The sequence below is a fragment of the Tyto alba genome, unplaced genomic scaffold (genome assembly GCF_018691265.1).
Source record: "Tyto alba isolate M040663 unplaced genomic scaffold, T.alba_DEE_v4.0 Super-Scaffold_8, whole genome shotgun sequence".
Taxonomy (NCBI): domain Eukaryota; kingdom Metazoa; phylum Chordata; class Aves; order Strigiformes; family Tytonidae; genus Tyto; species Tyto alba.
In genome coordinates, this window is record NW_024881329.1 from 17,105,072 (window position 1) to 17,127,960 (window position 22,889).

Consider the following 22,889-nt stretch of genomic DNA (forward strand, 5'->3'; position numbering starts at 1 on the left):
GTAGAATTAGGTACCTGATACCTGGACCCAGTGACTAAATCAATTTTCTAAGAACTCTTCAGTACGTAGAAAAAAAATTAGCAGAGTTACCTGGGGGTGGGAGGACGAAGATGATGTAATCTATATGCCACTCGTGAACTGTTAATTTGTGTCTTGGAATCTGAATTAGTGGAACACTCTGTGAGTGCACAGCTGTGATTATGCGTACAGATGCTTTCTTCTGCTTTTTATTTTGTACAGTTATGTCAATATAACACGATTTATAAAATGAAGTCAATATAAAAACTTCATTCACTTATCCACACAAGGCTTTGTCGTTTGTGGATTAGGGCTGTGATTTTACATTGTTTTCCATTACTGGAGTACTCTTCCTTCTGTGAACCCTAGGATTTCCTTAAAGTTCTGCCTATAAAGACTCTAGCAACCTGCTTTCTTTCTGACATGTGGCTAGCCCTGCTTCAGTTTGTCCCTTTTGATCTGACTGGCTGCTAATGATGATTATCAGGGAGCAGCCGACAGCTTAAATGGAGACCAGCTTGGAAGAAATGAATCACCTTTTTCTTACTATTCAGGTAAGATTCTCCATTTCCATTAGTTGAAAGCAGAAGGAAATAAGCCAAATTATAACTCTTGTAATTGTCTCAGCTTTAGCTGATCTAATTTTTAAGGACTTACAGGTGCTGAAATAGACAGTATTAGGAAACAAAATACCAAAAAGGCTGTTATTCGAGTTGTCCCACTGCTACGTAACTTATAAGTTAATAAATGTTTCCGAGTTTGAGAGAGGAAGGTCAACATAGATTCTGATAAAGTTTTTCTCACATCAGTAAGTTCAGAGGCTGGAGAGGGAAGATGAATTGGACACCTTTAGTTGTGTAGTAATTCCCAAAAAAATCAGTAAAGGGGATGCAGATAAAATGGACCCATGGCTGAGAACATGTAGTGGGTTACTGTGAGAAAAGAGGGTCGGGCTGGTAGTACAAACAGGATATTTTTATAGTTCCTTGTTTCAATTTTTATATGTCTACCTTCTTCATTCTTGTGTATAGGCTCCAAAAGGTAAAACGTGTGGCCACACACACAATACTGTTAAAACCGTGAAAACAAATATTCAAAACTCTTGATCGCTTAACTTCAGAAGTAACTTGTTTAATTCTGATAACTAAGCACCATGCTAGAAACAAAAACTAGTGAAATTCAAGGCCCATTAAAGTCAGAGAAATTTTCCTAGGCTTTTGCTAGAAGTCTTCTCCACTTGCAAGTAGTCCACCTTACTTGATTTATAGTGTTGAGATTCTGCTGCTGATTCATTCTTGGTTCAGAGTGTGGTACTCAGCAGGGCAAAGCACAAATACAGTCTGGGTGAAGAGAGGATTGAGAGCAGCCCCATGGAGAAAGACTTGGGGGTACTGGTGGCTGGAAAACTGCCTGTGAGCCAGCAACGTGTGCTCGACGCCCAGAAGGCCAACTGTGTCCTGTGCTGCATCAAGAGAAGTGTGGCCAGCAGGGCCAGGGAGGGGATTCTTGGTTCTACCCCTCTACTCCACTCTTGTGAGACCCCACCTGTAGTGCTGTGTCCACCTCTGGGGCCCCCAACATCAGAAGGATATGGACCTGCCCGAGCGGGGCCAGAGGAGGCCATGAAGATGCTCAGGGGGCTGGAGCAGCTCCCCTGGGAGGCCGGGCTGAGAGAGTTGGGGGGGTTCAGCCTGGAGAAGAGAAGGCTCCGGGGAGACCTTTGAGTGGCCTCCCAGGGCTTAAAGGGGGTACAGGAAAGGTGAGGAGGGACTCTTTATGAAGGGGGCTGGGGAGAGGACGAGGGTAATGGTTTTAAACCGAAAGAGGGCAGATATAGGTTAGATATAAGGAAGAAATTCTTTCCTGTGAGGGTGGTGAGGTGCTGGCACAGGGTGCTCAGAGAAGCTGTGGCTGCCCCCTCCCTGGAAGGGTTCAAGGCCAGGTTGGATGGGGCTGGGAGCACCCTGGGCTGGGGGAAGGTGTCCCTGCCTGTGGCAGGGGGGGTGGAAACCAGATGATCTTTAAGGTGCTTTCCAAACCAACCTGTTCTATGATTCTATAAAAAAGATTATATCCTAGCAGAGAGGCAAACTCTGTTTCCGTGTCAGAAGAGAACAGGACTGAGAACAGTTTTTAGATGCAGTAGGAAATGGATAGCTACATGCATTGCAGCATTTTGCAGAGAGATGCATCTGGTGATGCTGCAAGCAACACCTTCCACTACTTAGAGAACTTCAGAAAAGTCTGATCTTCTGCAGTTTGGGCATTCAATACTGAAAGTTGTCTTGACAACAAATGTATTTGTCAATTTTTTTTTTTTTTTTTTTAGCAGGAAATATAGTTGTTAAAAAAGTCAGGATGATGTCAGAAAACGTGGAATGTCTGCTAGTTAACCCAGAGTTCAGAGATGTACTAAGAAAGGCAGACATATAATAGGGTTTGGGATGGGGGGATGAGTCTAGGAGACTGATTTTTGGGACATAAACAGTTTCTAATACATTTTTTTTGGCCATGTGTGGAAGCATATGGGGAAAATGCAGTTCACTAAGAATATTGATATTGGCACATAATGTTGGAGGTACTGGCAAGTCTCTCTTCATAATTATACTGTACATCTCCAGGTTTCTCCTTGTATTTTTCAGCTAGTTGCCGAAATAAACTGAAGCAGATTTCATAAAACAAATGTGTTAGTTATGATTTTAAATGCACTTACTGATTAGTAAATAACTGTCCCATATAAAAACATAGACTTTAATAACTAGAGCTGGATTTACTTCATTTAGGGCTGGAATCTCTGTTTTCAGCTTGCTGTTCTGGAGATGTAATGATAAAAAAATAGGATATTTTCTAATGCTTAGTGGAAAATGTGTCAACTTTTCATTATAATGAAAAAATTTGTCTAATTGTAGTTGAGCTCATACTCTGTGCTTCCTTGGAAATTTGACCAAATATCAAAAACAATTTTCTCAGCTATTACTTTCAGCTTGCTGTCAGCGTTATAGATAACATTTGCTCTGAAGCTTGTCTTAGCTGTTGTAATGTGAAATTGCTAGACTGCTTTTGTATAGCTACCTTTGGACGGTGCTGTCTCCCAGCTGCCTGTCTTGTCCATTTGTGTCACAGAGGGAGGTTGATCCATTCAGAAGTGAGTAAATCTTGTTTAGTGCTGGTCTCCTTCCATACCACATTGTGAAACAGATGGATCTTTGGACCAATTTATTGGGCATACTTTCCTGAAGAATTTCTTAAATAGCTCTACTCCCTGACCAGAAGGTGTTTTAAACCAGGAGTTAAGATCCTCCAGGTTTCTCACTGGCCGCCCCTTGCAGAGTGCTCACCCCATGTAGGCTATCTCCAGCATGAGGTGAGCGCAGGGGCCCCTCCATCTGTTCTTCCCCGGTAGCTGCTGGGCTGAGCTGAGTCGGAGGCTGTGCCTGATCTCCCGTGGTCTCCTGCTCTCAGGGATGAGCAGGCAGTGGCCATGCTTCTAACATCACATGTACCAGCACCACTTCTGCAGCAGGATGAGGTTCCCTGAGCTGTGTCTCAAGCAGTTGAATTTGTCTGTTTTGGCGGTTAGTAAATCCCAGATGGATCTCTTCGGCCAGGAGGACATAAAAGGGTTTAAAAGAAGATCCCGATTTCCAAGTAGCTTCTTACCTTCTCTCCTGTATAGCTTCAGCCTGTCATAGTCTCCTGAGAAGGCTTTTCTGCCTGTGAAACATTCTATTCCTGGTTTTCAAATTTCTTATACTTTCTTCTTGGTATTCTAAATCCCATTAAGTGTATTTCCCCCTCTATTTCCTTCTGCACGCAGAACTTCAGGGGCCAGCCCTGCCAGTAGAGGTCAGGGAACGCCTGAGCTAATCCTGCCTCTAATTCACTGTGGCATGGAGGTGTAACACAACTGGGACACAGAAACCTGCAACTGCTTTTGCACATAAATGGACAGTTCTGTTAAACTGTCATATGAATGGACTCTTACACAGACTAAGCACTAGATATTTACAGGCCTTTCTGCCTGTAATGACAGAACTCTCCAGGGTTTATAAGGTCTAAACCTGCTCTCAGTTTATCTAAGAACAAATATAAAAGAAAGTCTACGTCTAGGCTAATTGGTTAATTCCAGGTGTCGCACGGCTATGGAAGACACATACAAGATGTGAGAATATGTCACATCACTGACCTGAAAGGCCTTTCTCTAAACGTCGATTTTTTTCATGCCTCTCCAGTAAAGAAAGAGATTTTCCTCCACCCCCCTAATTTTTAAGAGAGACTTTAAATTCTGCCAACATATCCACCTTTCAAAATCCGTCTTGAAACTCAAGCTATTTCACTGTTTGATGTTGAGTATTATGCCTAAGACATGCAGTAATCGCATTCCATGGCTGACACGTCATCAGCTAGTGTTCTCTTTTGGAAGAGGAGCTGTGCCACACACAGGTCCATCTCTTTAACCTGCACTAGAGTCTCAGGTGGAATGTAGATTTCCTGTAGGCTACACAGTCCTGTGCAGAACTATATGTCTTTAGACATTTAACTTGAATGTATGTGCACACACATACAAGTTTATACACTATAACTGTTTATCAGTCACCATCTCTCTTTGCTGGACTGCTTTTTTCTTTCCTCTTTTTTCTTTATTCCCCCCAGTCTTCCCTTAGGAATTGCTTTTGAAGGTATTTTGATTAGTTATGTAATTAGCCACTTGTACAGTTAAAAGCAAACTTTCAGGTCACATACTGTATGTTTACTCTTTGGCTTTAGGAGAGCTTCATTCAGAAGAAATTGCTATTGTTTCTTTGCCTTCCCATGGGAAAGCTTTAGTTTTTGGAAGCCATTCAACAAATGTAAGGTATGCAAAGAATACTGTAAAGACAGTTCTTGACTTTGCCAAACTTTTTTTTTTTTTATAGTCAGTAGTTACCAATTACTTTCTTCTCTATATAGAGGCACAGATTTTCCTTATGCATGCTGCCGTGGACTGAGCTTTGATTTCTTGATGACCCATGAAATTGAGAAATTGTCGGTGTCCTCTCCTCTCTCTCATTCCTACACGCCCCCCCCCATCCAGCCCAGACTGGAGCAGCTTTTAAAAAGGATAAAGTGGCTTACCTTAGCTGATTCTGAGTGATTACCTCAAACATTCTTGACAAAAAGCTAACATCCAGAAATACAGTGTTATAACTGTCCAAGCTGTTACATTTTTATGCTGAAGTCTGTGTCTCTTTTACTTCCACTGAAATGGATATGTATTTCAACCATAGAAAACTTCTTAAGACTGAGAATTCATTGGGGAGCTGGAGATGCTCATGAAGAGCTTAAAATTGTTTTTCATCAAGAAAATGTTCTTAGATGTGTTGTCCAAAGCGATCAGTATATTCAGTACTTCAGGAATCATTTTCCTGAATCTGTCATATCGTATCATAATGATCACATCCCTTTTTGATCACAGATATTAATACACAGCTACACTGAATCCAAAATACGTTGTATATATCCCCATACTAAAAAAGGATTGAGGTCTGGTGCTGAAAGTGGTGGCTTCCACGAGAAGCTTTGAAAGGGCTGAATATCTGATGGCGGGATCATTTTCACAGTCCCAGAGTTCTTGCAGACCTGCCCTCAGAGAATGAATAAGGTAATGTGTGATACAACATCAGCAATGATAATTTTAAGCAACCTGAGGATTATGCTGTATATGGACAATCTCTGGTCTGCTGCTTAGAGCAGCTCTCCTGTTCTTTTTGGTGCAGATGAAATGAGGGTATCAGTTTGGGCAAGTAGCTTCATGTGTTCAGTCTTTCTTGAGTGATGTCTTTAGCAATATGGATGGAATATTTTCTACAAAGACTATAAAATGTATAGTACCGTTCGTAACCAGGATAGCAATGCTTGCACATACTAGGCATGACTGAGAGTCACCATACTCTGGGTGGGTAGTGGAACATTAAGTGTGCATTCATGATTTTACTGGGGCAGTGGGTATCTGAGTAGCTCTGAGAAAAGAGCTGTTGCACTGAGTCCACTAGTTAGTGTAAGGCCTATCCAGGCATTCATCTGTATAGCTAAAAAGTCTGTAATGGTGACTGGAGGATTAATCTCCCCTGTGGAATATATTATTTCAGTTCCAGTGGATTTGTCAAGTCTCTGGTTTGCTTTGGTTCTAGGGTGAATTTCTCAGTTATCACTATAACATGAGATTAAATAAGGTACTTCTTAATGAAAATTCTGAACATACTTCCTCAAGATCGCTTTTGAAGACTTAGGCCTTGGGGATATGCACTTCTCATCAACGTTGTAGATGTAGATATTTTTTTAGACATCTGCTATGTTAGGTTCACAGGGAGAAGAGCTTGATTTTTTTAACTGATGGAAAGCAGAATTCCCTGTAAAATACAATGAATTATTATCTAGTTCTATGAAATGAAGGAATAAGCACTATCACCTTATTTTTTGGGTAAATTTCAATCTTGCAAAATCCAACTCTAAGTGGCACAGTGGAAAACCAGCAGAAACTTCCAAGTTCTGTGTTGGTTTGTGGAATTAAAATTTCTCAGAATTATACTATTGCTGTAGTATAAGCCATAGCATGAAAATAACATTGGTGATTACATCTTCTGTTATAAAACAAAAATTCTATCAAAAGGTACAATGCCTTATACCTTGCCTGTTGATATTATTGCAATGTGAATAATAATAAAAAAAACCCTTAAATGAAACAGGTAACATTTCCTAACTGCACCATGATGGTTTGGCTGTGAGAGACTGTCATGAGGAAGCACTTGGGCACCAGGGTTATGTAAATTCTATTCTATTTAAAGTCCTGTAGCTCTGCATAACTGTCATATATATGTTGACCTTTCCTTCTATTGCTGTGTCCCAGCAACTGAACTTTGACAGACTGCATGGGACATCTCTCCTTCCTTGTTAATTCACATTTTCTTTTTCTATGCACTAAAAAAACCCTGAGTAGAACTGCCCAAATTCTCAAGAAAATTGGTTCTTGGGTGACCACAATTCATATCTTCTGCATTTGAGTTTGCTGGAGGTAACTGAAATACAGCATCTAGTTTGTGCTGCAATTCATGTTCTCCTTGGCTTGCATGAAAACAGTCATTTGTCTGTCACTGAACACATACTTTTCATAGACTATCTTGCTATAGATCATTCTATTCTTTGTTTAGAACTAATAGCACTTTGAAGTTTACAGGGAAAATTTTCAGCAGTATTGAAAGCAGTGTTATTGACTTTGGCTGATCTGACCTGATTTAGCACAGAAGGAAATCTAATAGCTGCTGATCTTCTCCTGGGAATGCATGACCATTGCATCTGTCATTGTCCTGAAAGCTTTTGACCATGTTGAGTAAAAGACTTAATAGCACTTTGACTAACAGGCTTGGAAAAAGCAGGATAGGGTTAGTTGGGGGCAGCTAATCACCTGAGTCGGGTAAGGACTTCCCCAGTCAGGCTATGGTGTCTCTATTTAACAAGATGCCCATGGCCCAAGAGAAGGTTCATGGGTAGGGATGAGTTACAGTGCTCTCAGGGGGCTGGGTGTTATCCAACACCTCTGCTAACGACCGGATTTTGCACTGCTCCTGGGCTGAATTGTATAGTCATGCTAAAGCACCTTATGCCTTGTCCTTATCACTAGGACAGAATGAACTGCTAGCCTAGGAGGAAAATAAAGCAGAAGTATAATGAAGGTGTGGGTGTTTGTATATATAAAGCAGGGACTCCATATCAAGTGACCCTGAGGGAAAGCTAACCATTCCCAGGCAGAGGTGTGGTGGGAACTCAGATAAAGGTTTGTACATAGCCTGCAGGAAGAAAAGTTTAGAGTAAAATCTAGTCTATTTAAATTCACAGTCTTGCAGCCTGTAGTGCTGTGGCAGACTCCTGCTACATAAACCAGGACTGAGACCTGCTTCCAGGCAGGTCCCAGCGGAACTATCAGGAAAGGGGTGCTCCATGCAACAGAGACTATAGCATCATGTGAGCATGTATGTGTCATCTTTTCAAGGGTATGGTGATTATGCTCATTTTCTTAACTATTTTTGTATGCTGGTCTTTCCCCAGCTTGTGTGTGTATTTCAGTGAGACCAGAAGAATTGCATCTCCTTACCTTTAAAGCCATGCTTCAGGATTTGCTTGCAATGTCTTGATCTTCACTATCGGAGCATGTGCCCAAAAAGAAGGGAATAGAAAATGGATCCTTGCAATGAATTTCTGTGATTGTCTGTTTTACACGTTGATTAAGGATATTCAGTTATTCTGAGGATATTCTGACTGAGGAAAAAAGAACAAACTGCCTTCTCTCACCCATTGTTACAGATTTATAGAATGTTTGCTTTAATCATGACTTAAATAAATAAACAATATATCTGTGAAACACTCCAGATACTAAGAACCACACTGTAATGCAGTAGTTTAGGAGGTGGAGCAGTAACAACTGTTTCTCCTGCTTCCCATTAAACAAATTGTTACCAGCCCTCACAGGATCTTATTATCTGTAGGTGGGGCAGGGAGAGAAGTATCTGAAAGGACTTCTTTAGGTATTGCATTTCCTTTTTGTCGAGTATAGAAACTGCTTACGAAGATCTGACCAGAGTTCTCTTAATCAGTATCTTATCAGGCCCCAAAGTATTGACTGGTATGAAGTACAGCAGGGTTTTATGAATGGAACCATATAATGAATTTGGTTGTTCGAGTCTGAGAAATTATGTGAAGCTGCTGAACTGGAATTGCAATAATCCAGAATGTGCATAGTTTCCTGGTCTCATTAACACTGAGGTTCATTGTATTAGGATGCACAATGCTTGGGTCAACAATTTTTATCTCCAGCATAGTAGAAGAGATTCAGTGATCCGTTTGCCCAACAGAAAAATCATTTATAAATGAAATCAAATACCAATGGTTAATGTTTAGGAAATGTTTTTGGCAAATGGGAGGTCATGGTTCAATTCACCAGCAGCAAGCAGGGAGGGGAAATAAGGTTCATCTTTAGCACTGCAGGTGCCCACCAAATAAGGGGGTATTTGGGGTTGAGGCACACTTGATCTTTCCTTTTAAGTCTGTTTCGTTGTAAATAAGAAATTATCAAGGAAACAGTGTGGATTTTTAAGAAGGAATATGTGTCTTTTTATAAGTACCTTCTTTAAGGTGTTGCAAATTCTAAACTTTTATCCCATAACCTACATATTTAAAGTAGATCAGTATCATCATGAAAGAGTGGAATTTCTTTCCTTCTCAGTGTCTATAATCCTCACTTCCAGAGTGCTGTGGAGCACCAGTTCCTAAACTGCTGTCCCAAATGTAGTCGTCATTGTTCTGAAGGTTATAAAGTACAACCAGTGAGAACTCTGTTGGTGTTGGGGTTTGCTGCAGGACAGATGTGGAACACCTACAGCAGTTTCTGCTAGTGGAGTTACAATGGTAAAACGTATGAAGTGAAGATATTTGGCTGGGACACATGTCCCCAAAGTTTAGGATCTGGTGGATTAGAGAAGACTTGAAAGTAGATTTCCTCAGACCTGAGTGAGTGTTTTCATCACAGAACAGATGAATGCACTGAGCAGCTCTGTTGTTTAATAGCTTTGCCAGTCAAACCCTTAATTTTCTTTTCTTTTTTTCACAATGGACTGAAAATAATATCTTTTGCGGAATGTGACATTTGAAGCACAAACATTTTGGTCTTTGTTTTATGAGAAGAAAATAACAAATGTAAAACTTTATTTGAATGGAACTGATTTTATTTATTTAATGGGTCATCAACTATACCAAAATACCAACATTTCACGAAGCCCCATTTGTTATATCTGTGCACTGTAAAAATCCATCTTCTTTTTTATTATTATTAAAGACAAGTTCCTGTAATACTTCCTAGAAAGACTTTGACTTATTAGTTGAACCTTATAGGAGCTGAAGAAGTACCAAGCTTTGATTTTAATCTATTCAAATGCTCCAGCATGTATTTAAAGTGTTGAAATTCAAATGTTTAAATGTCAGATTTCTGCAATGTACAAGTGAATATGCAGTTGGAGTAGAGGTGTACTTAGTGAATTAAACTGAATCTGATAGCAGATGCTTAGGGAAGAGAAAAAGAACATGCTATGTGATACTATTTGAGAACTATTCCAGAGAAACAAGAAGTATTTGAATTTTTCTTTTGTAAATATTTCCACTTATTTTTTTGAACACGTGCAAACCCTTGACTTCAGTTCTGTCCTATGGTAAGGAATTCCCCACCTTAGGCCCACTGTATGAAGGGATATCTCTTTTTGTTTACCTTAAATTTGTCACCTGTAAGCTTCATTGTTGTTCCTAGTTGTTGTATTGGTAGCTACAGGGAGTAATTACTCTACACCTTTTCCATGCCAGTCATGATTTCAGAGACCTTAACCACATATTCCTCATAATTACCTCTTTTCCATGCTGAGGACTCCTAGGCTATTATGTTATTCGTTGTGTGGAAGCTGTTCCATACCCTTGATCATGATTGTTACTTTTCTTTTTCCATTCTACATTTTATAACATGGGGAAACCAAAATTACAGTATTTGACCTGTGGGCACATCATGGACTGTTTAGTGGGGAATGTTGTTTCTTTCATAGTATTTGCCATCTATTTGTTTTCTGACTATGCTGGTCGACTACTAGGGCCTGCATTATGTGCTGGAATGAATTCACTGCCATTTGGCGAGTTATTCAATAGGTTCTTCCTACTGTTTACCCTAAATAACCTTGTTCATCTCTGTTTCTGACTCCAGTTTCCTCTACCAATAACCCACATGCATGCACTTGGCCAGGCTACTTAGAAAAAGCACTAATGCCATTGTGACCTTTGGTCTTTCCTGTACTGAGGTGTTTATCTACAGCTAAAACAAATGCCTAAACCCATGGGACTAACCTGTCATGTATCAAACATTGCACTGCTTTCTTAGCCTTCCCTTCCAGTTTTCCTTTCCTAGCTATACTATACGTGCAAGTTCCCTGGAGCAGGGATGATCTTGCTTCCTTCTTTAGCCCTGCAGCCACAAAATAATCAAATAAAATGTAGAGTAAAAGAATAATTACGATGGACTAATGTAATTCCAATACAAGGTACTAAATAAATAAATGTTTTGTAACTACAAATGATGAAATGAACACTGTAAATGTTCCATGCCCTTTGCTTGCCAGCATGGGTATTAGTTTTTGCACTTGCCAATGTTGTTCAGCATGCTGTGAGTAGCAGAATGATCAATCATTATCACCTTGGTCTTTTTGCTCAGGTTGATACCAAAAGCTGCTTTCACTGTTAATATGGATGATTGCCAATGGGAACTGGCTTAAACTCTCAAACTTGCTTTACATAACTCATTGAATATCTACGCCAACTACCAAGATCCCAACATCAGCTTAGAGATTAAAGGATCTATTGTCCATGCAAATCTCATGGTGAAAAACTATTTCTTAATGATATAATATCTGGCAATTGCTCTTGCAATCTCTACCACATGTACTTATTTGTTTGTCTTTAAGAAAAGCGTCTTGCAAGCAGCTTCCCTGCTCTTATATATGAACTTATAAATGTGCCTTGCAGAAATAATTCTGCTATATAATTGCCTTCTATTAGTACCTCTATTACATTTACATCTCTGAGGGTAGACTTAGCCTGAAATTAAGAACTGCACAAAATTCAAATCTACACATTCAGACAGCATGAATGTTTATAGACCACAAGGAACAGAGAGAGTGTTACCTTAGTACACAGTTGCTCACTTGCTCTCTCCAGATCTCCATCTCTCTCTTTTCCCTCCTATAAAACCAGATTGTTCTCTGAAATGTAGTTATGTGATTTTGCTGCAGGCAGATGGTTGAGTTACAAGTAAATTGCTGCTTGCTTCCATACCTGTCTTTCAGATGAGTTAACATATTGGAGTAGACTAAGATAAACAGTGGAGGCTATTAATGAGTCAGGAAGGACAGTGGGGGGAAATCACATGTGAAAACTTTGCTGATTTCCCCCCACACACACTCCCCTTACCTCTGATATATTTTACTGTGGCACAAAGATGTGCAGAGAGCATAGCACTAGGTAAGTGGTGAGAATCTCTACTTGATATGAAGTGGACAGTAGTTTGTTATTAAAAGTACTCACCACAATGAATAATTTTCTTTCCACATAAAAGGGTGTTCATTTGACCATCTTACTAGTAGGCATCTCCATGAACTTGCATGCCTTTCAACTTGCTTTCTGTCTTTTGGGAGGAAACTTGTTTGGAATATTTTTTAGATTAAAAAAAAAAAAAAAAAAAAAAGCCAGCCTATTTCAGACACTAGCCTGGAGTGTTCTTTAATGATCTTTACCTTTTCTTTGGATAAATATCGCATGTATGTTGGTGAATTTAACTTCCTTATAATATTAACTTAAACCCCCCAATTATTCCTTTGTTTCATTCTGCCATCTGTAGCTGAGTTAGTCTGAATTAAGAATTTAAGTGAGGTAAAAAATTTGAATTGATCTAGGAGTTTTCATTAAAACAGAATCTGAGACCTTGTAGTGCTTTCTTCCAATGTGAGAAAACAATACATCTCGTGCTGAAAAATTTTAAAAATAATTAACTTAAATGTCAATGATTTTATAGCAGCTTCCTACACAGGAGAAAAGCCTTTTTCAAATGTTAGTGAAATCTCACAAGGATTCTGCAGGAGGGAAGTTATGCGAATTATTGAAGATGACACAGGAAATATCTGACAGAAACTGGGAACACTCTCTGACTCCACAGTTTTGTGTAGTAGCTGTAAGATCTTCTTTCACCAAGTGCTTCCTTTACTAACATAGAGAATTTGAGATGTTGATGACCTAAAAGGTAAGTAGATAAGCAGGTAGTAATAATGTGCTGCAAATTAAGGCTGATGGCAATTTTTTTCTGAATTCAGAGTGAACAATGGCAATATCGTTTATTAAGAAAACATATAATTATGTTGTAGAACATTTTACTGACACTGTCTTGAGCAAAGGTGATTTCAGGATTGAATTGCAATGGACCAGCTGGTAGCTTTGCTTGATAAGTAGAAATATTTGTACTGATATCCCAGCTTCAGAGCACTACCTTTGAAAACGTCTTTGTCAGGGTGCAAATTGTATGGTATCAGGCTGCTCGGACTAATTATGATTGTATGGTGCTGAATAAAGTGACATGGTTTTCATTAAAAACAAGACGTGCTCTTAGCTTGAGAGGATTATCACTGTTCACTTACCGAGTTCTTTGAATTTTGGAACATTCTGTGAAGGAGGAAAGTACATGAATAGAATACCGTAGCCTAAACCCAACCAAATCTAACATTCATCTGAAAAATCCTACTGATCTAAAAGTACTAATTGTCAAAAGCATTGCTGTTTGATTTTAATAAGTATTGTGTTAATGAAATCTCCAGAAACAAGACTTGATTGTACCTATAAACTGAGACATCAGCTTTTGTCTTTATTTCCATCACATTAGTACACCACTGTGACTAAAACTGATATGATTTATAATTTCCCTGCTACATGTCTGGCTAGCATTTGTATTACAGGGGTGCAGCAGTAGGGTTCATGAGTTTAGACTTGCACATGGATTCTCCTATGCTGAAGCTCATAGTCCTGCTGATTTTAGTTTAGTTTTTTGAAACATCATGAAAACCTAGACAATGTGTCTGCTTACAAATGCTTGTTGGAGAGAGAAGGGGTGTCTTTTAATAAGCCCAACACAGGCCAATAGCAAACTGGCAAATGTCCCTTCTCCCCAGTATCCAGGAGGAGGTACTTTGTCATATGTTGTAGCCTGCACTAAATGGTCAGTCCACTTAGCTTGTGCCCAATGAAACCTATATATATATATATATATATATATATATATATGGAAACAGCCTCTTGCTTGCCTTTAGGGGACCTATTTAAATGAAATGTAGAGGTAATAGTTTCCAGTCATAAAGGAGCCTTACATTCAAATTCGTTTCTCTACTCTGTGTTCCAGTAGCTGAAGTTTATTCATGCTGATACTTGGTCACCCAGAAGAATGAGATTACATAGCCAATTTTATTGCAGTTACGCATGTTACTCATGCCTTTTGTTTTGATGAATTTTTCCATGAATATTTTGAAAAAAAAAATCCTGAGGCAAATCTATTTTCTACTGTGCAGTCTTCTTTTCCTGGCTTAATTAAAAAAACCCCAAACAATAAAAAAAAAAAAGGGGGAGGGAGAACAACAACTTCAATACTTTGATGCTCGTTTGTAAAGTATGTGGCTAATTTTGGTCCCTGTTTTCAAGGAAATGCTCCAAATACAAAAGATTGAAGAAGCTTAATTTTCACCTTTTTTTTTTTTTTTTAAAAAAAAAAAAAAGGGTGGGAGGGGGAGACACGTGTAAATCAAAAATAAACCAAACATTTTGGCATCCCCCAGGGACCACAGTGGTAATTGGCTGGTTATGAATAAATATATGTGTGTCTGGTAATAAATGCAAAGAATAGGTAATATACGCAGTAGAAGTAGTACTGTATAAGTTTCCCTAAGTTCACAATCATTTTTTGAATAATCGTTTGCTCTTTGAGTTTCTCAATCCTCAGTCTCAAAATGATGATTCCAAATACTGCTGTGTTGATTGTAAGTAGGTTCTGAATACTCTGAACAACATGCCTCTTCAAGTTTACAATCGGGAAGACCAAAAGTTAGACAGCTGAGAAGGGCATAGCAGAAAGGATTCAATCCAGTTTTATACAGTGAAAATTTGTCTTGCAAGGTAATAAACAATGAGTAGCACACCAGTTTCATTCCTTGCTGATACATTACACGCAACTTATATGACTGGCATCTTACTTTAAAGGAAATATAAATGCTTGTTTAGTTCTTCAATGTAAATATGGAGATATTCATACAGTTAATAAGAATTCAGTATTCTGAAAGTTTTTTTGCTAAATGAACCTTTTATATACATCGCTTTTCCCCTTAGATGAATGAGTTCTTTTGTGAAGCTATGTGATATGATGTGCTAGGTCTTGAATTCATTATTGGCGGATCTAGTAACTCAAGTAGCCAGTATCTCTTTCTGAAAAATGCAGAACTAATGTCTGTCCCTAATATACAGTGGTGAAAATGATGATGAAATTCAAGATGCCTGTTAGACACTTACATAGAAATTTTATTAACTGAGTGCTAGTTAACTAAGGTTAGGCCTATAAACCTATACAAAGCATGAATTGAAGCATAGAGATTGTTGGCTGGCTTTTCAGGCTGAATGTCAACCACTTCTCTGCATTTCAAGTCTGGGAAGCTCAGGGAAGAGCGGCCTCTAGATGCACTGTTAAGGGTCTCTTGTGGCTGGTTGTCTGCAGTTGCGTTTAACTATAAGTGTTGTATAGCCATAGTGGAGCTTTAGTAATAGTAGCAAAGTGTCCTCATTACCTAAGGAAAAGAAGTTAGAAAGAGCCTGTCACTGTTAACATCATTCCCAATCACTGATTGTTTTGTTATATATACAATGAATCCCATTGAGCTTTCTGGTTCTTAGGGATATGGCAAAAAGTTTGAATCTGTGGTGTATTTGTAATCCTTGGATAAAGTTCACACCTTCAGTAGATCTTAAAGAAGGCATAAAGCCTGTTATGGGTTCTCAATCAGGCTTTAAGTGGAAATTAAGTGAAGCGTAGACCATAGGTTGGCATATAGTCCTGAATTGCATACGCAGTAGTACCTTATATGCAAGTACTGATAATACTTCACAATTGAGTACAATTTGAGATACTAATGGCAATGACAACTCTGGTATGTTTACCTAAAATTCATGGGGGCTTATCATACAAATAGCTGCCTAAATGGTGGAAGGACATGCATCCCATGGGGCTTTCCAAGAAATCCTTAACACCAGAAATACTCTTAAGTGTTTTTATTTCATTATGAAAAAAAGTAAAGGCCACAGATTCTGTTTAGCTGATGACTTTTTTTTTAGATGACTGTACAACAGTATACGAAGCACAAAGATACAAACCAATAATTAAAGGAAAAGGCTACACCCTTTAAAGTCTTTTTTTAAACTACAAACTCTTTCCGTAGTAAATGTAAGCATTGCAAAGAATGGTAATAGTTGTCTCCTTCCCTTTAAACTCCTTCCTATGGAGAGGAAAGCACAAGTGTCTTAGCAGGGCCCCTTCCTTCCCTGTGCTCTGGGTTACTTGACAAAGGTGAAATTCACCCGTGTTTGAAAGGATTAAGAAACATGGCAAGTCTTGAGCTGTTAGTGTGCCTCAAGGTGAAACCACCTCTGATCGATTACCTCCTCAGTGTGTGGTCTAGAGCTCTGAACACTGCTGGCCCATGGGACATAAGACCAATGCTAGATAGAAACAGGAGGCCACAGTGGCGAAGGTCTCTGAAACTACTTTTAAGTTTCACTCTTTCCGATGGATTAAGTCGGTAGTTACTATGAAGTTATTGCAAAGCCCTGGGAAATATTTTTGGTAGCTGATTCTCTGGCACCAGTAGAGAATTCAGCCCAATTTTTTCAAAATGCCTGCTCATGTTATGGTGGAGCTGAATATAAAATATCTGTCCTTGCTTGTATTTTACAAACCTAAACTATTTAGCTTGCCAATGCATTGTGGTCCAAATCATTGTGTGTTTTGGATTGCCTGAATTTATATTTTGGCTTTTTAAAAGGTACACTATTTATATGACTTAGGATGCTTAGTGGCATGCATACTAATTGTAAAAAAATCCATCAGATATTACCCAGTAGACTAGACAGGCTCCTTCAGGGCTGTTATGGTCCATCAGGTAAATACATACTTTGGAACACATACTAATGTCAAAAAACATGAGTTATTTACCCAAGAGATTCTGTTCCAGTATACTAGAGAAATGTGTATCTAGGGTGTGTGTTTTTTTTTTTTTTTTTAACAGCTGATTTTTCATTTTGTCAAACTGAGAAGGCTATATCAATTTTGAAAAAGCTGCTATGACCATTTATTGGAAAAATACACACATTTTCAAAGCTAACATGTGTGCCAAAATGCCTAACAGTATGCTGTTATTAATATGCATTTATATAGCACCATAATGTTGCATATAACAACCTCTGGAACCAGGTTCCTAATAAGCCTATATATTACTGTAGTCTTATGTAATGCTGGCTTTGTTTTGTTGGTAATTGAACAGATGGATTGTTGCTCACTCCCAAGCACTTTGGATAGTCAGAATAGTGCCAGGTCCCCATGTTAATTCCTCAGTGGTGCTGAAGTCCTTATGAGAGATCAGAAACATTATAAATACATAGTATACATAATGTAAACAGTGTGTTTTCTGCACATTAACCACTTCATCTCTGCATCTGAGGTAGATACAGACTCTTAGCTTTGTTTTATGGCTGAATAACCTGTGATATTGAGAGGTTTAATAACTTGTCCAAGTTTAACCAGCTGGTCCTGATGTGGGGATACAACAAGTTGTTTACTCAAAGTAAAACTTTCTGGGCTTTCTGTACATTTTGTCTCACCCTCTCCTATTTTTTAAATAAACATGCATGCAAGCAGACAACAGACAACTTTCTGTTCATGTTACTGAGCAGGATCTCAAAAAACATTTTCTGAAATCATCTGAAACACAGTAAGTGTACGGACCAATGCACTTGCATATGCCTTCAGAAATTGAACGTCTTTTGCTTGAACATTTTCAGCGTTATCTTTAAAGACCAGATCTGTGGTTATGTGGTCTGAGATATTTTCAAATGTGAGTGCCAGAATCTTTCCTCTTTGATTTTACTGCCACCTTAACTGCCATCCCCCTACTCTGACTTCTCAACAAAATGCATCGTAACTCAGCACCTTCTTTGCAAAGTTCTAGCATGCAGCTGAATTTTAATGGGCAAGATGTGATGCTAGCTACAGAAGTGCAAGGAGGGGAAGAGGGTCCACGGTAAGTGTGCTGATGCAGCTTTATCCATAGGAGTGCCAGCAGCATGGCTATATTAAGTGACATAACACTAAAGCCAGAAGATCATTAAAATGGTTTGAAAATTCCTCTGTTATACAGTTATCTTTATAACTTAGTCCTATCTATAGATGGTGGAATTATGACTTTCATTCATGTGCCAACCATATACCAGAATAATTATGATACTACACTCATCAACCCCAATTGCTGTGTGCATGCACATCTCAACTAAAGCTCAGCAGATGGGATTGTGATTATAGCCCCAGCCGCGAAAGGAAAAAATCTGTGATATTTGGAGTAAAAACTGAGGCTGATGGTGTTATTACGCTACATGTTCAAAGTGTCATTACAAGCTGGTAATTTATGTTTTGCATGCTAACTGAGCTGCCTTTCTCGTGTGTGTTAGTTTGAACGACAATGCATTTTTTCATATGGGAGGAAACAACAAAATAATAGAGTGAAATTAACCAATCAAAATCATGGTAAATAAAAGTCTCTCTCTCTCTTTCTTTCCTTTTTAAACTCAAGAGGCAGCTGGCACTCTCAGGCTTTGTTATATTGAGGAAAGAGAACAGCAAACTGCATGCAGTATAGAGTCAGGCTCATTGAAACTAATGGCATGAATGATCTCACACTATTGTAGTAAGACGGAGATTTACTGTGCTTAGTAGAGAACCCATATTATGGAGAAAAGCATCGATCTACTTCCACATTTTATTCACATGAACGACAAACAAGTTATTCACTACTATGCAGTCACATTCAATCCCTTAGTGTCTAAGTCACAATGCCTTCCAAGTCCCTCACACTTTACAGCTGTGCAGAGCACCTAGCCAATAACTACTTGTCTCCACTTTACAACCAACAGAAAAGGTTTATTAGCCCCTCTTACTTGACCAGTTTATGGTTTAGATTTGTGTTTGCTGGACAATTTTAGCTGCAGTGTTTGATTCCTATAATAACATATCCATTAATACAATGTCCTCTTTCCCCTTATTTTCCGTGTTGAGCATTAGGCAGGTGGAAAGAGAAGCTGTGACTACAGTGCCAGTTTCACTTTTTTCGTCAGATTATGAAATTTCCGTTGCCTTGACTTTCTGTTTCCAAAATCCCAATGCTTGTTTTCTATGCGAACAGAGTGCATGTAAAACCAGCAGGTATAGGCTAAATAAACGAAGATGAGAAAGGTGAGGGGAAATATTCAGTGCAGTTATGGATGCTTTGTTCTTGGCCTTTTTGTATTTATTGACTCATGCCACCTGACTGAGTTAAAAAGAAATGAAAAAAATCCATAACTTTGCTATTTTAATGGAGTGGTAGCTATTATAAAAGGAGAAAAATACTGTTAAATTGTTTTACTTCTGTTTCTATTTCCTTATCAGAAGTAGACTAAATAGACTAAATAATAATCAAAAAGTGCACAGGTAACCCCCACACAGAATACATTTGTGGTTTAATTCCTTGATTCTTTTCTTTACATCACAGCATCTACACAATTCCTCCTTAACCATAGGAGGATGCTTTTGGTACGTGATCTTTGGATGATTCAGAGTCCCTGCTACCATTGTCTTCATCACTTTTAGTGTGTCCTTTGGGGCAGCAGATGAAGTATCTGAGTGGAAAATCTGTATACACTGTAATACCATTCCTGTTTATTCTAATGAACTTTTGAGAAATGTGAAGCTGATCTAGAGGGCACCCTTAAATAGGACAGCTCAAAGTCACCTTTGAGCCCTTCATCCCCGTTGGGCATAACTGTATTTGTCGACATCACTGTAGTTCCACTGGTATAAGACTCTGCATTGTTGCCTTGTCTTCATAAACTCTGTTGTACGTTTCTTAGTTGCACAAATTTTCTCTAGTCTCTAAATATGACACACAGATTGGAGAAAACCACTGTTTTCTAAAATTTTCACGCATAATCTGTAGCTACTGGTTATCGTATAGTTTGTTTAGTCTTTATTCTTCACTGTCAGGTCAGTCATACTTCTTAGGGAATACAAGCACAACAGTTTTCAAAATATGAATGTCTCAGTGTTAAATGAATTGTCCCAAAGAAACTGGTGCTCAAGTCAGGAATGAAATCTGTCTTTTAAACTCCTGCTCTCATTCTTAAAGGGCATTCCCTTGAGCTTCTGTATCCCCTTGACACAAACTCTAAATGTAGTTCCGAATAGATGGAAAAAATACCTTAGTATGCCCATTGCTCTAAGGTAACACTATTCTGCATTTCTGAGTCTGTCTTTTTTCATGTATGTTTTTGGTTGGTTCCTACAGCCCTCTTTTCAAAATGGCATCAAATAACTGCAAATGAGAACAAGAAACTTCTAATTTTAAATCTGGCTCTCTGCTGGGAGCATAGGCAAGGCAGGCTGTTGAATTTCTCAATCTTAAAAACCCATGAGCTTTGCTGATTTGAATTAGAAGATGCACAATGTCACGATTTAGAAACCCTTGAGATATGCTAGGACTGCAAATGGAGATAGGAAAAGAATTTCAAGTCCTGGGAAATAAAGGTTGATTGCACAATGATCTTATAAAATCATTTAATAAAGGAAAATAAAACAAGAATTCCTGGAAAGTTAGCTTTAGACACACAAAGGACTTCATGCTTCCCTTCCTGAGGAGAAGGCAGCTTTGTCCTTTCTGCTCTGCAGGAAGGCAATAGTGTTGGAGCAGAACAGGTTTAAGATTCTGATTTTCAAAAGGATGTAAGGAGGTCTTCATACCTTTTCTCTATAATGGAGGCATATCTGGCTGCAAAAGGAGGTGACTGGTGCATGGCATAGCCTCAGTCTACAGACGTGATTTTTATACTTAGGCCTGTATTTGAATATAAGATATCATTTGTGCCTGGGATTATGCCCACTTTGAAGGTTTAGCTATAAAATGGGTGACTTGTTTTTCCTTTTCTTGTAGCTGGACATGTTCAAGAAAATCCAAGCTGATTTTCAAAACAAAGCTAAACTGTGCACAGGCTTCTCAGAGGTGACATACAGAGCATGTGTGGCAAACAAGCACTGGCCTTTATTTCCACAACAGGTTTCTGAAATCTGGTTTCCCTTGATTTTTTTATCTTTTCCTTGTCTCACTTATTCTGTATTATTATGTATTACTAATTTTAATCCAAATGTAACATGGAAGTTGCAATCAGTTAACAGTTTGGTCTCAATTACACAATTACTTTTACTCTTGCTGTTCATACATTTTCTGTGATTCTTTGTTTTCTCATCTCCACACCTAGGAATTGAAGAAAAAGAGGATTGGAGGAAACCTCAAAAGATCTTGTAATCTATTCCTCTGCCCCAAGGCAGGATCAATTATACCTCTGTCATTCCTGGCAGATGTTTGTCTCCTTTTCTTTTAAAATTTTCCAGTGATGGTTATTCCACCATTTTTTGAAGCACTGTATTAACTCTTTAATTTAAAATAAAAAGTTCTTGGGTGTCTGGTTTAATTTTAAACCAGCACTGCAAAATAAATATTTCTAAACGTGCTGTGGGATATGACTTAAGTAGGGCATAAATTGCACGTAACCTTTGGGCATATAACTGAAATTAATCTTTGCAGGGTGTTCTACATAGGACATAAATTAATTTTTAATGAACTCTACTATCATGAATCTGCTTTTGCTATCCTTTTAAAACATGATAGTTCTTGCCATTTGATTACAGAAATTAGTTTAATTATAGAATTATGCCAAACATATGATGAAACACAAATATACATTCAGAAAATTTAAATACAAATTCTTGCCCACTCAACACAAACAGATTCCTGTTTGATAAATGCTTGTTTATACAAACTGCCAATTTTATAATTCTAGGCTTATTGAGAAAACTAGCATACCTCTATGCCAAAGGTGGAATATTCTTAGCTTCTGTGTACTTTGTATGTTTTCCAGTTATATGGAATTTGTTATTAGAAATATGCTGTTGCTACTGCACTTACAATATAGCAATGGTGACATAAAGAAAACAGTTTTAATATTTTCAGACCTGTGGGATGGACTGTCAGTCATCTGCAGCCAACATATGATACTTCTGGTGTTGAGGGTCTTGAGTGTAAATACTATGTTCTGTTAATTTCTGAAAATGCTGCAATTTCATTAATATCAGTGTATTGAAACTGTAGCAGATCAGAAATCAGTCACTCCTTTAAAGGGGAATTTCCTGGGTTATTTGGTGCTGAGGAATTAAAGAAGATCTCCACGTTCTGTGAAGCCTTCAGGCTTGGTAAAGTAGATAACTAGAATTTAGGGCTTTATTTATGGCTTAATGTTATCCAAGATCCCTCTAATGAGGTGCTCCAATGTCTAAGATTTGTACATATTATTAAAATTTTGCAAAGACTTTTATTGTCTAGTAGTTGCAAAAACTGGAAAATTAATAACAACTTCATGCTGTGAACTTGAGTATTTGATTATTGGTATTCTTCAGTTGCTACAGTTAGTTAGAAATGGTTCCAGATTTTCCATGCCCACTATTCTTACCTTGCTTTCTTTTACAGATTGTTTTCTGCTTTCCTAAAATTAGATTCCTGATCTTTCTTTTATTTTCAGAAACTATTTATTCTCATTCTGTGCTTAGAAATGAGTATATGTGCTTGCCTCGGGGCTGCCTTCCATTCACAATCTTGCTAATACTGGAGTTACCCAAGCCAGGTGAAGAATAGTAAGTCTCTGCAGAAGCGGGTGGGGCAATATGTGTAGGCAGGGTCAGCCAGTGGCCATGAAGCTCCTCTTGGCTAACAAGCTAAGTTTACTCTTGTGTCTGCTAATCATCAGCTGAGAGAGTCCAGGAGGTCACCTGAAATCCATATACCCCTTTGCTGCTGTTCTCCCTCTAAGAGCTCTGAGTGTGTTAATGGTTTCTCAGCAATAGACAAAAGGAGGAGGAGAGATAAGAGCAGCGCATG